The sequence below is a fragment of the Schistocerca cancellata genome, chromosome 7 (assembly GCF_023864275.1).
Source record: "Schistocerca cancellata isolate TAMUIC-IGC-003103 chromosome 7, iqSchCanc2.1, whole genome shotgun sequence".
NCBI classification, from domain to species: domain Eukaryota; kingdom Metazoa; phylum Arthropoda; class Insecta; order Orthoptera; family Acrididae; genus Schistocerca; species Schistocerca cancellata.
The window spans coordinates 44,719,066-44,737,594 of record NC_064632.1 but is presented as its reverse complement, the minus strand read 5'-3'; the positions used below and the strand labels follow the sequence as shown (position 1 = coordinate 44,737,594).

The following is an 18,529-nucleotide window of genomic DNA, read 5'->3' as shown; positions in this document are numbered from 1 at the left end:
ATGAGCCAGCCCATGGATGCTGTCAAATAATTGCCGTCGCAATTTCTTAGGTACAAAAGGTCTCGGTTTTCCCAGTGAAACTCTCAAACGTTCACCAGCAGGTTGTATTTGCCGCAGACGTAACCCGGCTGTACTGTCGCAAGGGAATTGGGCGAGTTGTTGGTCTGTCTCTTACGCAGCAGCCAGCTCCTTGTAGTCAATAGCCTGCAAAATTGATTCCAGCCGAGACAGGAAATCCGCCACGACGTTCTCAGCTCCTTTTATATGCTGCAGGTCTGTCGTGAATTGGGCGATGAATTGAAGTTGTCTAAATTGTCGTGGTGAACAGCCATCCTTGTTCCAACTAAAGGCGAAAGTAATCGGCTTGTAGTCTGTGAAAATCGTGAATGCCCTGGCTTCCACTTGTGGTCGGAAATGCCTGACAGCTTCATAAATTGCCTGCAATTCCCTATCGTAAGCGCTCCATTTCACTTGTGATGACGCAAGCTTACGGGAGAAGAAGACCAGGGGCTGCCAGTGGCCTTCGACATGCTGGTGTAGAGCTGCGCCAATGGCTTGCTGACTCTATCCACAACAATTGCCAGTCGCGCCTGAGGAACCGGCTGTGTCGACATGATTGCCTGACGTAGACATGCCTTGGTCTTATCAAATGCTATCAACATCTCTGGTGTCCATTGCAAAGGTCGTTTGCCCATTGCGTCCTTGCCGGCTAGTGCTGACGTCAAAGGTGCCTGGATGGCCGCCGCATTAGGCAGTGTCGTCTGTAGAAATTAACTGCTCCAAGGAACCGGCGTAGTCGATAATAATCGACGGGACGAGCCATCTCTTCGATAATGGCAATTTTATCTTGCAGTGGGCTGATGCCGGCTGCTGTCATTGAGTATCCCAAGAAGGCACCTGACGCCGCCGAAGTAAACACTCTGATTCATTGACCGAAATGCCATATGCATCAATGCGTCGGCAAACAATCATTAAATGCAGCTTGTGCAATTTCTCGGACGGCAGAAAGACCAGGATATCATCGAGGTATGCGAAGCAGTACGGTAAACCTCTTAGTGCTTCGTCGATAAACCGTTGCCAAGTTTGTGCCGCATTTTTCAAAGCAAACGGCATACGGAGTTATTCGAATAAGCCGAATGGGTTCGTGACAGCTATCTTCGGTATATCAGCAGGCGCTACTGGTATTTGGTGATATGCTTTCTGGTTATCAATGACACTAAAAGTGGTCGTGCCTGCCAGCGTATGTGTAAAATCTTTAATATGTGGTATCAGATAGCGGTAGGGAATAGTATGGGTATTGAGTGCTCGGTAGTCTCCACATGGTCTAAAGGTCCCGTCTTCCTCCTTTACTAGGTGAAGTGGTGATGACCACGGGCTGTCGGATCTACGGAAGCCTCCGGAGCGCAAGAGTTCTTCGAATTCTGCCTTCGGTGCAGCGAAACGATCAGGAGCTAACCGGCGCGGGCGCTGAGATACTGGTTGACCGGGTGGAGTCCTGATGTGTCGGACCATGTTTTGCTTAAGGGGCTCCGGAACGCCCTATACTTGCAATGTTAAAATAACGCTTATAAATTACATCTTTCCTCACAAAGTATTTGAGGTAGGAAGTTGAACTTTTTACAGATTATTTATTGGAATATGGGCTACAACTTAACACAGGGATTTTACAAAATTTTAGTTCAGTTATTAAAGATGATTTTTTTTCAATTGTAATGAAAATTCACAACATTTTTTTGCAATTTTATATATATATATTCAAAAATATACAGTTTTTTGGAAAAAAGCTGTGTTAAATTATGCAGAAGGTACTGTGCAACATTTACTGAAAGTTTGAAACAAATATGTTTGGAAGATCCTTAGAAAACATGTAATTAGTATGAGAAAATAAAAGTTTTGGGAATCGAGCGACAAAAATTGGATTAACTTTTAGTGCATTCCAGGTCCATAGGATGGATTATCTTCATCCTCTGCAAACTCCTCCTCCAGCTTCCTCTTGTTCCTCCTCCTGTTTACTCTTGCTTGTATTTCTAGACTCTTTGCAGCCCTGTCTGCAGCCCGAAGGCGTTCCTTGTCTAAAGCAAGCATCGCTCGTACCATGTTAGAATGTTATTATTTACAGTAATAACACATACCTTTGGCTTTCCAACATTTCTCCTTTTCTTAAAAGCCTTCAGAGGATTTCTAATAACTTTACTTTTACTCATTATGATACTTCAACAAAACAGAGACTCAAGAAACAGAATTAATTACGAATATTTTCGAGATAACGACAGAGTAAATAAACGTGAAACAATCGACAATCACACCAGCGATATATATTGAACCATCACAGGTTAGCCACAACACATACTTTATCTCACATCACTAAAATGTACCTGATGAACACGGACTTTAATAATAACACCATTTGACAGCAGTTTAACAGCGGCACAGTGGGTCACGCCCATGTAGAACACATTTCAAAAAAAATTTAAAAATAGTTGTAGTCTTCGGAATTGAATAAATTATATATCTATTAAAAGGTAATAGTCTGCAGATTCAGAAAACGCAAAAAAGTAAAAATTGAACTTTTCATGATTTTGAGCCTTTCCGGAGCCCCTTAACTGCCTGCGCACACGGCACGGATTCGCAGTTTGCTACGTGTCGCGTCACTTCCTGTCTATCATCGAAAGTAGCCAGAGAACCTCGTGCTAGGGTGCTCTGTTTACCCCGGCGGAAGCTCGACGAGCCAACATCTACTTCAACTGCGTAATCAAACAAGAAATCCACACCCAATATTGCGTCTGACACATCGGCAATCACGAAAGTCCATGGTAAACGATCTTGGAAACAGAGGTCTATATCTGTCTGACATTTTCCAGAAGTCATTATTGAAGTCTGGTTTGCTGCTGTGAGCTTTGATTGAGATGGAGGAACCTTCACACCGTAACTTCTAACAGGGAATGCACTGACGTCCAAGCCTGAGTCGATTAGATAAGCGCGGCCGGATTTAGCGTCTGTGACAAAAGTCGGTGGGACAGCGAAGGCAAAGAAGAAAGGTTACTCACCAGTAGTTTACTATCAACGCTCTCATCTCGCAGTGGTAGGCGCCGGTGCTTCGAACTCGCAACCGGCGGCGCCTATCGCCCGCCGCTGTCGCCATTTGGGTTAGTGCAAGGTGATGTGCATCGCGTCGCCTTTTTTCCGAAGCGACGGTGGTACCAGCAGATACGTTCCTTTGGGACGTTGCAATCTTCCTTGCTCTTCTTGCATGCGGCTGCTCTGCCTCCCAGCAACGTCGATATCTGTCGCCGCAAGTGATCAATGTGATTTCGTAGTTCGTCCAATTGTTGAGTAACGTCCGTTTGCTGGCGTTGTTGTATCGCTGCAGCTTCCTGAACGTCTGCACCGCTGCGTTCGAACGTCACAGACGACGTATGCCCTGCATCTAACGAGACATAGACCTTGTCGGCTAGTGAGAGCAAAGACGAAATATCGCGTGCGTCGGAAAGCACTACAGCTGGTCTAACTGCCTGTGGCAACTGCTCGCGCCTTACATGTTGTAAGTGTGGTGTCACCGCCACACACCACACTTGCTAGGTGGTAGCTTTAAATCGGCCGCGGTCCATAGTACATGTCGGACCCGCGTGTCGCCACTGTCAGTAATTGCAGACCGAACGCCACCACACGGCAGGTCTAGAGAGACGCACTAGCACTCGCCCCAGTTGTACGACGACTTTGCTGGCGACTACACTGACGAAGCCTTTCTCTCATTTGCCGAGAGACAGTTGGAATTGCCTTCAGCTGAGTCCATGGCTACGACCTAGCAAGGCGCCATTCGCCTTACAGTGCTTGTATTGAAATAGTCTTATTTGTATCGTCAGGAGCGATGTACCACAATGATGGATTAAAGTTAAGTATAACATCAGCTACGTACTTTTCTTTATAGCATTCAATACGTATCCTGTTTCAGACCTCACGCCAGCCGGCGTGTGTGTACGCGTGCATTTCGGTTACCCGTCACTGTGGACTGGCTGTCTTGTCAGCCACAACAGTAAGTAGGCTGTTTATGTTTTCTTATTGGCAATGTTACGTAGCGCTCTGTATGAAAATCACTGGCTGTGCTGTGTGGAGTCTGTGGTTAGTTTGCATTGTTGTCTGCCATTGTAGTGTTGGGCAGCGGCAGCTGGATGTGAACAGCGCGTAGCGTTGGTCAGTTGGACGTGAGCCGCCAGCAGTGGTGGATGTGGGGAGAGAGATGGCGGAGTTTTGAAATTTGTTAGACTAGATGTCATGAACTGCTATATATATTATGACTATTAAGGTAAATACATTGTTTGTTCTCTATTAAAATCTTTCATTTGCCAACTATGCCTATCTGTAGTTGGTGCCTTCAGTAGTTTGAATCTTTTATTTAGCTGGCAGTAGTGGCGCTCGCTGTATTGCAGTAGTTCGAGTAACGAAGATTTTTGTGAGGTAAGTGATTTGTGAAAGGTAGTAACGAAGATTTTTGTGAGGTAAGTGATTTGTGAAAGGTATAGGTTAATGTTAGTCAGGGCCATTCTTTTGTAGGGATTTTTGAAAGTCAGATTGCGTTGCGCTAAAAATATTGTGTGTCAGTTTAAGCACAGTCTTGTATAATTTTTCAAAGGGGACGTTTCAATGTTAAAGTGTTGTATCTGGCAACTCGGTGTCGTCAACTAATCTTCGCATGTGCCGCCAAAATTCTGAAGGCGACATGTCTCCTCTCTTTTCACCAGGTACTGTTTGCTGGATACGTTGTTCCACTGGCCGACGTAGTTGCTCAAGGAGTAACTGTTTAAAATGCGTATACTTCTACGTGGCGGGTGGGTGGAGTATTATACACGCGCTGATCGTTGCTGTTTCACTGTCGAGCGCACTAACAGCGATCATAAATTTGGTATCTTCGTTTACAATGCCGTGGTGCTGGAAAGTCAGATCGAGCATTGCAAGCCATAATTCTGGTTTATCAGGAATGAACTGCGGCGGGCGTATCTTGATCTTGCTACTGTCGTCCGCCGAACGGCTGTTCCTTGATGCAATGGCAAAGTCCAAAGCAGCATTTTCCTGGCTTTTCAATGTCGCGTCGTGAATCTTGTGTTACAAAAAAATTGCTCTTAGCACTATGGGACTTAACTGCTGTGGTCATGAGCCCCCTAGAACTTCGAACTACTTAAACCAAACTAACCTAAGGACATCACACACATCCATGCCCGAGGCAGGATTCGAACCTGCGACCGTAGCGGTCGCGCGGTTCCAAACTGTAGCGCCTAGAACCGCTCGGCCACTTGAGCCGGCTCTTGTGTTACAACAAAGCATCGCGCCGATCCCCAGTCCTCTGTGTGTCGAACGGACGCACCCTCTCTGCGGTAAACGATACCGATCGGTGCTGCATTTGCTCGTCAAAACCTGAATTCAGTATACGGGGTCACCACTTTGGTCAACTACAGCTTATCTTCGTCTGCTGAAGAGGTGCAATGTAATAGTCAAGCAATAACTTTTTTTTTTAAGCTCGAACACCAATCAACTCAAAAAACAAGTCAATACAAAGAATACTAATAAAAATCAAAGAGTAAAGTAGATCGTCTGTGCACTCGTCGCCGCAGAATAATGCTGCGTTTCTTGTGCACTCACAGGTGTTCTTCTGTTGATTCCTTCGACCATAAATATAATAGACTGGCTCTGACGTCATTTTCGTGGCTCCAACATCTCTGGGCTAAAGTCACGTGAATGTTGGCAAAACGTGGTTGTTTGCTGTTGCGCTTACGGCTGTACTCAGCGTTTTGTCGGGGGGAAATGGTATTACATTTCACGTGTGTTTCTATGACAGTGCAGATGCGTTTATTGAAATGTGCTGAACTCACATTTATATGTTTTTTACACTTGAAATAGAGTATCACGTAAATTAAAGTGTTGAAAGTGATGCCTGTAAAGTCAGACTCATATTAAATTTTGGAAAGTATCTGTGATAATTCGGTTACAGAAGTAAGTATAACTGTTTCTCGTTCCTACCCATGGGGTCCCTAAGCATGAAAACCGAAGGCAGCTTTGGATACAAGCCCTGAAACGGAAAAACTTTAAGCCATCGGCACATACGCGCCTTTTTATATATACAAGTGAGATTATAATAAGGTAAGGGCACCTATAGTCGACACTTGAAGAGAATTTTTTTCTACCTTCTAATACTATTAAATAAATGTAGGCTCCAAAATTATTTTCTGAAACTTCAAAGTCTCACCTTTCATCTAAAATATCATTTTTTTTTAAACTGATAGTTTAAACTTTCGTAAAAATAGTAGGAACTGAACCTTTGAAGTGCACCTAAAATTGATACTCTAAAATGGACCTGCTCCTAAAGTCGACAATTTGGCACCTATAGTTGACATAATTCCCATATCCCATTTTCTTTTAGAAAGTGACTAGAGCTCAAAACGCGGCGAATCCAATATTTAAAGTTTTGACACGAGCCCACTCTTCGTGTTTAAAAGAATTTTTACGACATTTTACTTTAATTGATAGTTTATAGTAATTTCGTCCCGCTGCCCACCAGATGTATTTGTTAGATTTTATAAATGATACTGTGGGCAAATCCAGGTCAAATGTAGTTCTGCCATAATTTTTCGCAAATAAAAAAGGAAGCGTTTGACAGTCAGTTGAGAAATGTGGGTAAAATACGATACAAACATAGGATGGCAGACCGCTGATTTGAAATCCCGCCACGTTTTGCCAACAGTCACGTGGTTTATGTTGGAGCCACACCAGCGCTATAACTTCTGCACAGCAAGGCCAGTCTACTAGTATCTATGGTCGAAGATTGACTCCCACAATCTCTTTGCTAGTCACGTGTGATCATGTTGGAGTGCTTTTGTCCTTTTTTCTCCTCCGTGTAAACCTTATCAACTGCATCTGGGTGTTAATTCCGTGTGTGGTTAGCCCGTCCTGTGGCGACTAAGGCGAGCGCGCGGCTGGCAGCCCCGATCAGCTGACGGAACGCAAGTGTCAACGAGGTTCGCGTGCCGGCCGCGAGGAGCGCTGACATGACCTTAGTCCTTGCTGCGGCGCCCGAGCAGTCCATGACTTTTAAACGATGTGCTACGTTATAATTGTTCCGTTGTTGATTTTACAGAACGTTTCTGGGGAGTTCTACCCAAGTTTTCTGTAACATTCCATTGGCTGTTATTGTGTTATCACTGCCTATGTCATGTGTTCTTTCCTGAGTGATCTTCAACAAAAACATAGTAAATATAGAAGACGTACTCCTTCCACAATAACAATGTGATAGATAATCGCAAGCCTAACGCACAGTGGGATTGCGACAGTCCTTAGATCATTATCGTCCCATAAACAGCAAATTTGATAGCAGACTCAGAATCGGGGCTTAAGATTTATCAAGAATGGAACTTCATGTACATCAGGCACCAGCAATCGTCACATATTATTAAATTTATAAACATTTTAGCTACGTTATCGAAGTCAATAAATGTTCACTCTTACCTGTAATTACATAAAAGTTTTCCATAAATGAAATTCATTTCACACCCCCTCCACCTTTGATCCAGGGCGCGTCTTACAGCACTTCCTTGCTCAGTAATTGAACACAGCCGTCGTTTTTCATGACTATCAATCAGTTAAATTATTTAATATCACAACTCTTTACAACTAATGTAACATCCTTTAAAAATGTAAAAATAAATATTCAGACAGTCCTATAAAAACAATCATAGCTGAATATTAACAGAGTGAACTTATTTTTGTCAATTTTTTGGTGTGCAAAATTTAAAGTAAATCCATCTGAAATAAAAGATAATGGGTAAATCATTAAAATATGCATCTCAGAGGTACTTACATACGTATCACATTTAAACAGTTATTCCTGATACCCAAAACCGTTTTTACCATAAAGGTAAAAACACATCTTTATGAACTACACATCAATGAATTTTCATAGAATAGTATTTGATGTGGTAAAGGTTTATACTGGTCTGTTCCACGAAACAAGTTTTTCGGCTTTGCTACAGGATTCAATATTGAGATCACTATTATTTTTGTTATCTATAAATGACCTTCCATCTTATATGTTGTTGTTGTGGTCTTCAGTCCTGAGACTGGTTTGATGCAGCTCTCCATGCTACTCTATCCTGTGCAAGCTTCTTCATCTCCCAGTACCTACTGCAACCTACATCCTTCTGAATCTGCTTAGTGTATTCATCTCTTGGTCTCCCCCTACGATTTTTACCCTCCACGCTGCCCTCCAATACTAAATTGGTGATTCCTTGATGCCTCAGAACATGTCCTACCAACCGATCCCTTCTTCTGGTCAAGTTGTGCCACAAACTTCTCTTCTCCCCAATCCTATTCAATACTTCCTCATTAGTTATGTGATCTACCCATCTAATCTTCAGCATTCTTCTGCAGCACCACATTTCGAAAGCTTCTATTCTCTTTCTGTCCAAACTATTTATCGTCCATTGTCCACTCCAGACAAATACTTTCAGAAACGACTTTCTGACACTTAAATCTATACTCGATTTTAACAAGTTTCTCTTCTTCAGAAACGCTTTCATTGCCATTGCCAGTCTACATTTCATATCCTCTCTACTTCGACCATCATCAGTTATTTTGCTCCCCAAATAGCAAAACTCCTTTACTACTTTAAGTGTCTCATTTCCTAATCTAATTCCCTCAGCATCACCCGACTTAATTCGACTACATTCCATTATCCTCGTTTTGCTTTTGTTAATGTTCATCTTATATCCTCCCTTCAAGATACCATCCATTCCGTTCAACTGCTCTTCCAAGTCCTTTGCTGTCTCTGACAGAATTACAATGTCATCGGCGAACCTCAAAGTTTTTATTTCTTCTCCATGGATTTTAATATATACTCCGAATTTTTCTTTTGTTTCCTTTACTGCTTGCTCAATATACAGATTGAATAACATCGGGGAGAGGCTACAACCCTGTCTTACTCCCTTCCTAACCGCTGCTTCCCTTTCATGTCCCTCGACTCTTATAACTGCCATCTGGTTTCTGTACAAATTGTAAATAGCCTTTCGCTCCCTGTATTTTACCCCTGCCACCTTTAGAATTTGAAAGAGAGTATTCCAGTCAACATTGTCAAAAGCTTTCTCTAAGTCTACAAATGCTAGTAACGTAGGTTTGCCTTTACTTAATCTTTCTTCTAAGATAAGTCGTAAGGTCAGTATTGCCTCACGTGTTCCAGTATTTCTACGAAATCCAAACTGGTCTTCCCCGAGGTCGGCTTCTACTAGTTTTTCCATTCGTCTGTAAAAAATTCGTGTTAGTATTTTGCAGCTGTGGCTTATTAAACTGATTGTTCGGTAATTTTCACATCTGTCAACACCTGCTTTCTTTGGGATTGGAATTATTATATTCTTCTTGAAGTCTGAGGGTATTTCGCCTGTTTTATACATCTTGCTCACCAGATGGTAGAGTTTTGTCAGGACTGGCTCTCCCAAGGCCGTCAGTAGTTCTAATGGAATGTTGTCTACTCTGGGGCCTTGTTTCGACTCAGGTCTTTCAGTGCTCTGTCAAACTTTTCACGCAGTATCGTATCCTCCATTTCATCTTCATCTACATCCTCTTCCATTTCCATAATATTGTTCTCAAGTACATCGCCCTTTTATAGACCCTCTATATACTCCTTCCACCTTTCTGCTTTCCCTTCTTTGCTTAGAACTGGGTTTCCATCTGAGCTCTTGATGTTCATACAAGTGGTTCTCTTATCTCCAAAGGTCTCTTTAATTTTCCTGTAGGCAGTATCTATCTTACCCCTAGTGAGATAAGCCTCTACATCCTTACATTTGTCCTCTAGCCATCCCTGCTTAGCCATTTTGCACTTCCTGTCGATCTCATTTTTGAGACGTTTGTATTCCTTTTTGCCTGCTTCATTTACTGCATTTTTATATTTTCTCCTTTCATTAATTAAATTCAATATTTCTTCTGTTACCCAAGGATTTCTACTAGCCCTCGTCTTTTTACCTACTTGATCCTCTTCTGCCTTCACTACTTCATCCCTCAAAGCTACCCATTCCTCTTCTACTGTATTTCTTTCCCCCATTCCTGTGAATTGTTCCCTTATGCTCTCCCTGAAACTCTGTACAACCTCTGGTTCTTTCAGTTTATCCAGGTCCCATCTCCTTAAATTCCCACCTCTTTGCAGTTTCTTCAGTTTTAATCTACAGGTCATAACCAATAGATTGTGGTCAGAGCCCACATCTGCCCCTGGAAATGTCTTACAATTTAAAACCTGGTTCCTAAATCTCTGTCTTACCATTATATAATCTATCTGATACCTTTTAGTATCTCCAGAGTTCTTCCATGTATACAACCTTCTATCATGATTCTTAAACCAAGTGTTAGCTATGATTAAGTTGTGCTCTGTGCAAAATTCTACCAGGCGGCTTCCTCTTTCATTTCTTAGCCCCAATCCATATTCACCTACTACGTTTCCGTCTCTCCCTTTTCCTACACTCGAATTCCAGTCACCCATGACTATTAAATTTTCGTCTCCCTTCACTATCTGAATAATTTCTTTTATTTCATCATACATTTCTTCAATTTCTTCGTCATCTGCAGAGCTAGTTGGCATATAAACTTGTACTACTGTAGTAGGTGTGGGCTTCGTATCTATCTTGGCCACAATAATGCGTTCACTATGCTGTTTGTAGTAGCTTACCCGCATTCCTATTTTCCTATTCATTATTAAACCTACTCCTGCATTACCCCTATTTGACTTTGTGTTTATAACCCTGTAGTCACCTGACTAGAAGTCTTGTTCCTCCTGCCACCGAACTTCACTAATTCCCACTATATCTAACTTTAACCTATCCATTTCCCTTTTTAAACTTTCTAACCTACCTGCCCGATTAAGGGATCTGACATTCCACGCTCCGATTCGTAGAACGCCAGTTTTCTTTCTCCTGATAACGACATCCTCTTGAGTAGTCCCCGCCCGGAGATCCGAATGGGGGACTATTTAATCATACAGTAAAGCTGCATGCCCTCGGGAAAAATTACGGCCGTAGTTTCCCCTTGCTTTCAGCCGTTCGCAGTACCAGCACAGCAAGGCCGTTTTGGTTATTGTTACAAGGCCAGATCAGTCAATCATCCAGACTGTTGCCCTTGCAACTACTGAAAAGGCTGCTGCCCCTCTTCAGGAACCACACGTTTGTCTGGCCTCTCAACAGATACCCCTCCGTTGTGGTTGTACCTACGGTACGGCCATCTGTATCGCTGAGACACGCAAGCCTCCCCACCAACGGCAAGGTCCATGGTTCATGGGGGGGGGGGGGGGGTCCATCTTATACTGACACAGCAAAAAAATAATGTTTCCATCTTATACTGACACAGCAAAAATAATGTTTTTTGTTGATAATACAAGAGTTGTCATAAAGTCCTACATCAATACAGTGTCATGAAGAAAATTAAATCATTTTCCTGAAAAATTTTGTGTATTGGTACTCAGTGTACTGTACAATGCATCGTGTCTGCTCTCTCACCTGGAGTGCCTCAGTGAACAGTGTCACATTCAGTATGTTTTGTGTTGCAACTAAGTTGTTCCCTTAAGATGCTGCTAGTATTTGCTACTGTGGTCAGCATCCACTCTTGAGACTTCTGCACAGGCTTCTGTTGTAACAGTGTTATTCATGCTTTTTCTAACCCTAGAACTAGCCTACAGTGTATTAGTTAGTCCTCTCTGGAATAAACAACTATTTCAAAACCCTGTTTGTCCAAGAGTCTCCACAACGAGTTCCCTACCAAGTCTCACCAACTACATTTCTAGTAAATGCCTGTACCAGTGTTGGCTCAGATAGAAGAAAACAATCAAATGCCTTCACTGTGAATTGTCCTTCTACCTTCTGCTCTGTACCACCCGGGAGCGCAGAGTGACCAGTAACCCCTTTTCTCCCTCTCCCACCTATGTCAGGATACGACAATTCCACCTTTAGATGCAAGGTGTTCATTGTGCAAAACTATGCTGTAATTATAGTACTTGACATCCATCCTTAACCCTCACATAGGCAGCTGTTCGCAGAAGTAACTATACCAAGAACGGCATCACAATACATTTATTTTCTTACAAATTCTTTTTTGAGGGCTAGTCACAATTTCAAATGAATCATAGCATTCATAAATATAACACAAACATAAAATTACCTTTACCTAACCTTGGACAAAAGGAAACAAAGTACGCAGTCATCAATTACCTTAAACTAATCTTGGGCAGAAAGGAACCAAGTACACAGCCATAAAAGTATCTAATCACCTTCCTCATAAATTAAAGGCTCTGCCAGATTATGAAAACAGTTTGAAAAATAAACTGAAATAATTTCTAATTGACATGCATCCCATATATCTCAGCCATGATGAGGTTATTTTATCTTGAAGTCTTACAACTTGAGCCTGTTTTCACATTTCCACATTTTGGATACTATCCCTTCCTGTTTTTTTCCCATCGTGGTGCGGACAAATCCCATCTCAGCTGCCTGAATTCTGCTGATGTCTTTACTTCTGATGGCCCTTGTTTCACAACTATCAGTCAAAATGGGAGTTTCATAGATGACTCTCTTAGGTTTTAGCCGTTTTTTCTTGCGCGGTACTATGTCTTTAACTATTTGATAGAAGTTATTTCTCGCTTAGTTCTGTGAGTGACTTCATTGTCTATAGAACCAGTATCGGAAATAACACAGCCAACATATTTGATGGTTCAAATGGCTCTGAGCACTATGGGACTTAACATCTACGGTCATCAGTCCCCTAGAACTTAGAACTACTTAAACCGAACTAACCTAAGGACATCACACACATCCATGCCCGAGGCAGGATTTGAACCTACGACCGTAGCAGTCGCGCGGCTCCGGACTGAGCGCCTAGAACCGCTAGACCACCGCGGCCACATATTTGATATGTTAGGCCATGTGTAGGTGCTAGAGACTAGAGACTAGAGATTATATGTGAAATTCAGGGCAGTGACTGTATTTACACGGCCTTTGCCTTTCTCTTTAACTTGTATCCCAGTACCATGATCTTGAGAAAGGGCACTGATGACCACGCTGTTTAGTACCCTACAATTTTTAATCCATGATCTTGAGAAAGGATACTGATGACCACGGTGTTTAGCTCCCGATAATTTAAAATTCATCCATGCATCCATGCATCCATTCACCCATGTCAGTTTTCACTATGAATTATTACTCATCCAGTAAAAATATTTTGAACTTGGGCATCTCTGCTGTTTTTGTTGTTAGGGCCTGAAACCGTTCCCGATGTTGTAGGGAAGTAAATCGTGGATGATGAAGAGTACTGATAAGAGAACAGAAGCTTTTGAAATGCAGTGTCGCAGATGGATGTTGAGGATTAGATGAGTAGATCGTAGATCGGATAACCATTGAATAGGAGGTACTGACCCAAATTGGGGTTAAAAGATACAGGGTAGCAATTATTGAACTAAATTTCTGAAGAAGAGAAATTTGTTAACATCGAGTATAGATTTAAGTGTCAGGAAGTCATTTCTGAAAGTATTTGTATGGATTGTAGCCATGTGTGGAAGTGAAACATGGACGGTAAATAGTTTGGACAAGAAGAGAATAGAAGCTTTCGAAATGTGGTGCTACAGAAGAATGCTGAAGATTAGATGGGTAGATCACATAACTAATGAGGAAGTATTGAATAGGATTGGGGAGAAGAGAAGTTTGTGGCACAACTTGACCAGAAGAAGGGATCGGTTGGTAGGACATGTTCTGAGGCATCAAGGGATCACCAATTTAGTATTGGAGGGCAACGTGGAGGGTAAAAATCGTAGGGGGAGACCAAGAGATGAATACACTAAGCAGATTCTGAAGGATGTAGGATGCAGTAGGTACTGGGAGATGAAGAAGCTTGCACAGGATAGAGTAGCATGGAGAGCTGCATCAAACCAGTCTCAGGACTGAAGATCACAACAACAACAATGAGATAAAATAGTCAGAACTTCTGAACGGTTCGCGTTAGGACGTTCAAACTGCACCGTTGGCCGTGGGGCATGACGGGAATTAGTATGCGCATTTAGTGTCGAAGCCCACATTTATTTGGATGGTTTCGTCAATAAGCAAAATTTGCGCATTTGGGGGACTGAGAATCCGCATTTTTCGATCGAGAAGTCTCTTCACCCTCAACGGGTGAATGTCTGGTGTGCCAATGTCCAGTCACGGAATAATCGGAGCGATATTCCCAAGATTTTGGAAGATGATTTCACCACCAGTATCCAAAGTGACCACGATTTCGACAAGATGGGGTTCGTGCAAGACGGAGCTAGAGCCCATCGAAGCAGGAGAGTGTTTGATGTCCTGAAGGAACACTTTGGGGACTGCATTCTGGCTCTGGGGTACCCAGAGGCCACTGGCCTGGGCCTCGATTGGCCGCCACATTCTCCGAATCTGAACACATAAGACTTCTTTTTGTGCGGTTATATTAAAGACGAGGTGTACAGCAACAACACCAAAACCATTGCTGAGCTGAAAGCAGCCAGCCAGGAGGTCATCGACATCATCGATGTTCAGACACTTCAGTGGGTCATGCAGAATTTCGCTATACATGTGCGTCACATCACCGCCAATGATGGCAGGCATATCGAATGTCTCATAACCTAAATCCGAATATCTGTAGTGATGTTTACATGTTGAATAAAGTGTGTTCACACCGTAGTTTGTAACTAATCTACTTTTTTCACATAGTTCAGTTTCGTTATGGAGGGAAAGTGTGTGTGTGTGTGTGTGTGTGTGTGTATGCGCGCGCGCGCGCGTGCGCGATGGAAGGGGGAATTGTAAAGAGACATAAAGCTTGACTAAAGTATTATTCTCACAATCCAAGCTGACACTTGGCGTAGTGTCTGATGGGAGCGACCGTAAACCCATCTCCCATTTACAGTCGCTTCCATTAGCCAACGCTCCGACTGTCCGCTGGGATTAAGCGGACAGTACTCAGTTTCAAGTGGATGTACGTTGCAATAGTTATGCAGAGAAGCACAGTACGGAGCAGCGGGAAGAACTGTATCAAACCAGCCTTCCGACTGCATACCGCAACAATAAGCGTATAAAATCTCACTTGTACAGCAAAACTTGTTTTACGATCTGTTTCGGATGTCTAGTACACATTCTTATATAGCATTTAGCGTTGAAATCACGCAGTCTCGGAACGCCGAAACCGCCGGCTAACCCGATGCTCTGCGCAGGCACAAATCTCGTTAGTAAATGTAGACCTTCGTGAATGAAGCATCCTTTTAGAGGATTTAGAGCATACGACTGTCTCTGAAATTATATCAGCCGCAGTATAGAACTGTAGGGTTAAAATTACAAATAAAGCAATATGAAGAAAATACTTATCACTCTGCCAAGAGGAATAAAATGCTACCATCTTCTTGATTCGGCTTCAGAACACAACAGATATTAGCACAGTAAGGTGCTGATTAGCACAAGATGGAAGGAGATGGAGGATTGCATCAAACTAGTGCCAATATTGATGGTTTAAAAAGAAAAAAAGAAACGAAACAAACGAAGCAACAGGTCGCTTAAGACAGTAGATCAGTTCGTTGCTCCTAAAGTTTTAGGTCAGTCATTTAACTAAAAGAGGAGTATACAAGGCAGTCCATTGATAGTGACTGGACCAAATATCTCACGAAATAAGCATCAAACGAAAAAACTGCAAAGAACGAAACTCGTGTAGCTTTAAAGGGGAAACCAGATGGCGCTATGGTTGGCCCGCTAGATGGCGCTGCCATAGGTCAAACAGATATCAACTGCGTTTTTTTTAAAGAGGAAGCCCCATTTTTATTACATATTCGTGTAGTACGTAAAGAAATATGAATGTTTTAGTTGGAGCACTGTTTTTGCTTTGTGATAGATGGCGCTGTAATAGTAACAAACGTATACGTACGTGGTGTCACGTAACATTCCACCAGTGCGGACGGTATTTGCTTCGTGATACATTAACCGTGTTAAAATGGACCGTTTACCAATTGCGGAAAAGGTCGATATCGTGTTGATGTATGGCTGTTGTGATCAAAATGCCCAATGGGCGTGTGCTATGTATGCTGCTCGGTATCCTGGACGACATCATCCAAGTGTCCGGACCGTTCGCCGGATAGTTACGTTATTTGAGGAAACAGGAAGTGTTCAGCCACATGTGAAACGTCAACCACGACCTGCAACAAATGATGATGCCCAAGTAGGTGTTTTAGCTGATGTTGCGGCTAATCCACACATCAGTAGCAGACAAATTGCACGAGAATCGGGAATCTCAAAAACGTCGGTGTTGAGAATGCTACATCAACATCGATTGCACCCCTACCATATTTCTATGCACCAGGAATTGTATGGCGACGACTTCGAACGTCGTGTACAATTCTGCCACTGGGCACAAGAGAAATTACGGGACGATGACAGATTTTTTGCACGCGTTCTATTAAGCGACGAAGCGTCATTCACTAACAGCGGTAACGTAAACCGGCATAATGTGCACTATTGGGCAACGGAAAATCCACGATGGCTGCGACAGGTGGAACATCAGCGACCTTGGCGGGTTAATGTATGGTTCGGCCTTATGGGAGGAAGGATAATTGGCCCCCATTTTATCTATGGCAATCTAAATGGTGCAATGTATGCTGATTTCCTACGCAATGTTCTACCGATGTTACTACAGGATGTTTCACTGCATGAGAGGATGGTGATGTAGTTCCAACATGATGGATGTCCGGCACATAGCTCGCGTGCGGTTGAAGCGGTATTGAATAGTACATTTAATGACAGGTGGATTGGTCGTCGAAGAACCATACCATGGCCCGCATATTCATCAGATCTGACGTCCCCGGATTTCTCTCTGTGGGGAAAGTTGAAGGATATTTGCTATCGTGATCCACCGAGAAGGCCTGACAACATGCGTCAGCGCATTGTCAATGCATGTGCGAACATTACGGAAGGCGAACTACTCGCTGTTGAGAGAAATGTCGTTACACGTATTGCCAAATGCACTGAGGTTGACGGACATCATTATGAGCATTTATTGCATTAATGTGGTATTTACAGGTAATCACGCTGTAACAGCATGCGTTCTCAGATATGATAAGTTCACAAATGTACATTATTAGATTGGAACAACCGAAATAAAATGTTTAAACGTACCTACGTTCTGTATTTTAATTTTAAAAACCTACCTGTTACCAACCGTTCGTCTAAAATTGTGAGCCATATGTTTCTGACTAGAACAGCGCCATCTATCAGAAAGCGAAAAAAGTGGTCCAACTAAAACATTCATATTTCTTTACGTACTACACGAATATGTAATAAAAATGGGGATTCCTATTTTAAAAAACGCAGTGATATCCGTTCGACCTATGGCAGCGCCATCTAGCGAGCCAACCATAGGGCCATCTGGTTTCCCCCTTCAAGCTAGACGAGTTTCGTTATTTGTAGTTTTTTCGTTTGACGCTTGTTTCGTGAGCTATTTGGCCCGGTCTCGATCAATGGACCACCCAGCATAGAGTGACATGGAGCAAGACAACTATTTAATTAACAGAGGATGTGGCGGAAATTCCCTTGTGTACAGTACGCGCAGAGGTATGTAGAGGTTAGATAGCCACACTGCTGACCAGCTGCTATTTTGAGGCAACAATTGCCGATTATACATCATAATCCATCTTTTGACAGAAAAAGGGAATAATCGAGCATTTCTGGAAAGTAGCCTGTTAGCCAGGGACACCTGGAGTGGATTTTGCAAATGAAAGTAACTGCAATAAAAACAAAACTCCTCCCCAACAGGCCATGAGGGCCCAACGGCACCGACCGACCGCCGTATCATCCTCACAGCCCATAGGCGTCACTGGATGTGGATACGGAGGAGTATGTGGTCAGCACACCGCTCTCCCGGCCGTATGTCAATTTCCGAGACCGGAGCCGCTACTTCTCAATCAAATAGTTCTGAGTTTGCCTCACAAGGGCTGAGTGCACCCCACTTGCCAACAACGCTCGGCAGACCGAATGGTCACCCATCCAAGTACTAGCCCAGCCCGATAGCGCTTAACATCGGTGATCTGACGGGAACCGGTGTTACCACTGCGGCAAGGCCGTTGGCAAGTAACTGCAATACCGTAATTAAATAGAAACTGTTTGTGTAAATAAGGCTATTGACAGCATGTGTTATTTAAATTAGGATTATATCGCTGTTTAAATGTATGTATATTCCTTAAGATAGTTGTAATCGGAAATTAGTGTTGGATACTGTATGGGGGATAAGCGCGTTGTTGGATGAATACATATTGAGAATCGTTTAGAGGAATTACGGCTCGGAAAAAGGCAAAACAGTGCGTGCCAAGCTCTGTGAACGAATGTGAACACTTTACTGTATTTTAAGCTGATAAGGTGTGACAGTTCTCATTTCGAAACGCTAATAATTAACGTTGAGCGTACGTATATATTCGTTCTACCTCGGGTTTAGCTGCTTGAAGTGTGACGCAGTGTGCGAAATTGGGCGGACATGT

The 18,529-nt window shown here is 42.9% G+C and overlaps 1 pseudogene; it reads right to left on the bottom strand.

The window, feature by feature from the left end:
• Positions 1-18,005: 18,005 nt before the first annotated feature.
• Positions 18,006-18,123, bottom strand: LOC126093144 (5S ribosomal RNA; annotated as a pseudogene).
• Between the last annotated feature and the right edge of the window lie 406 nt (positions 18,124-18,529).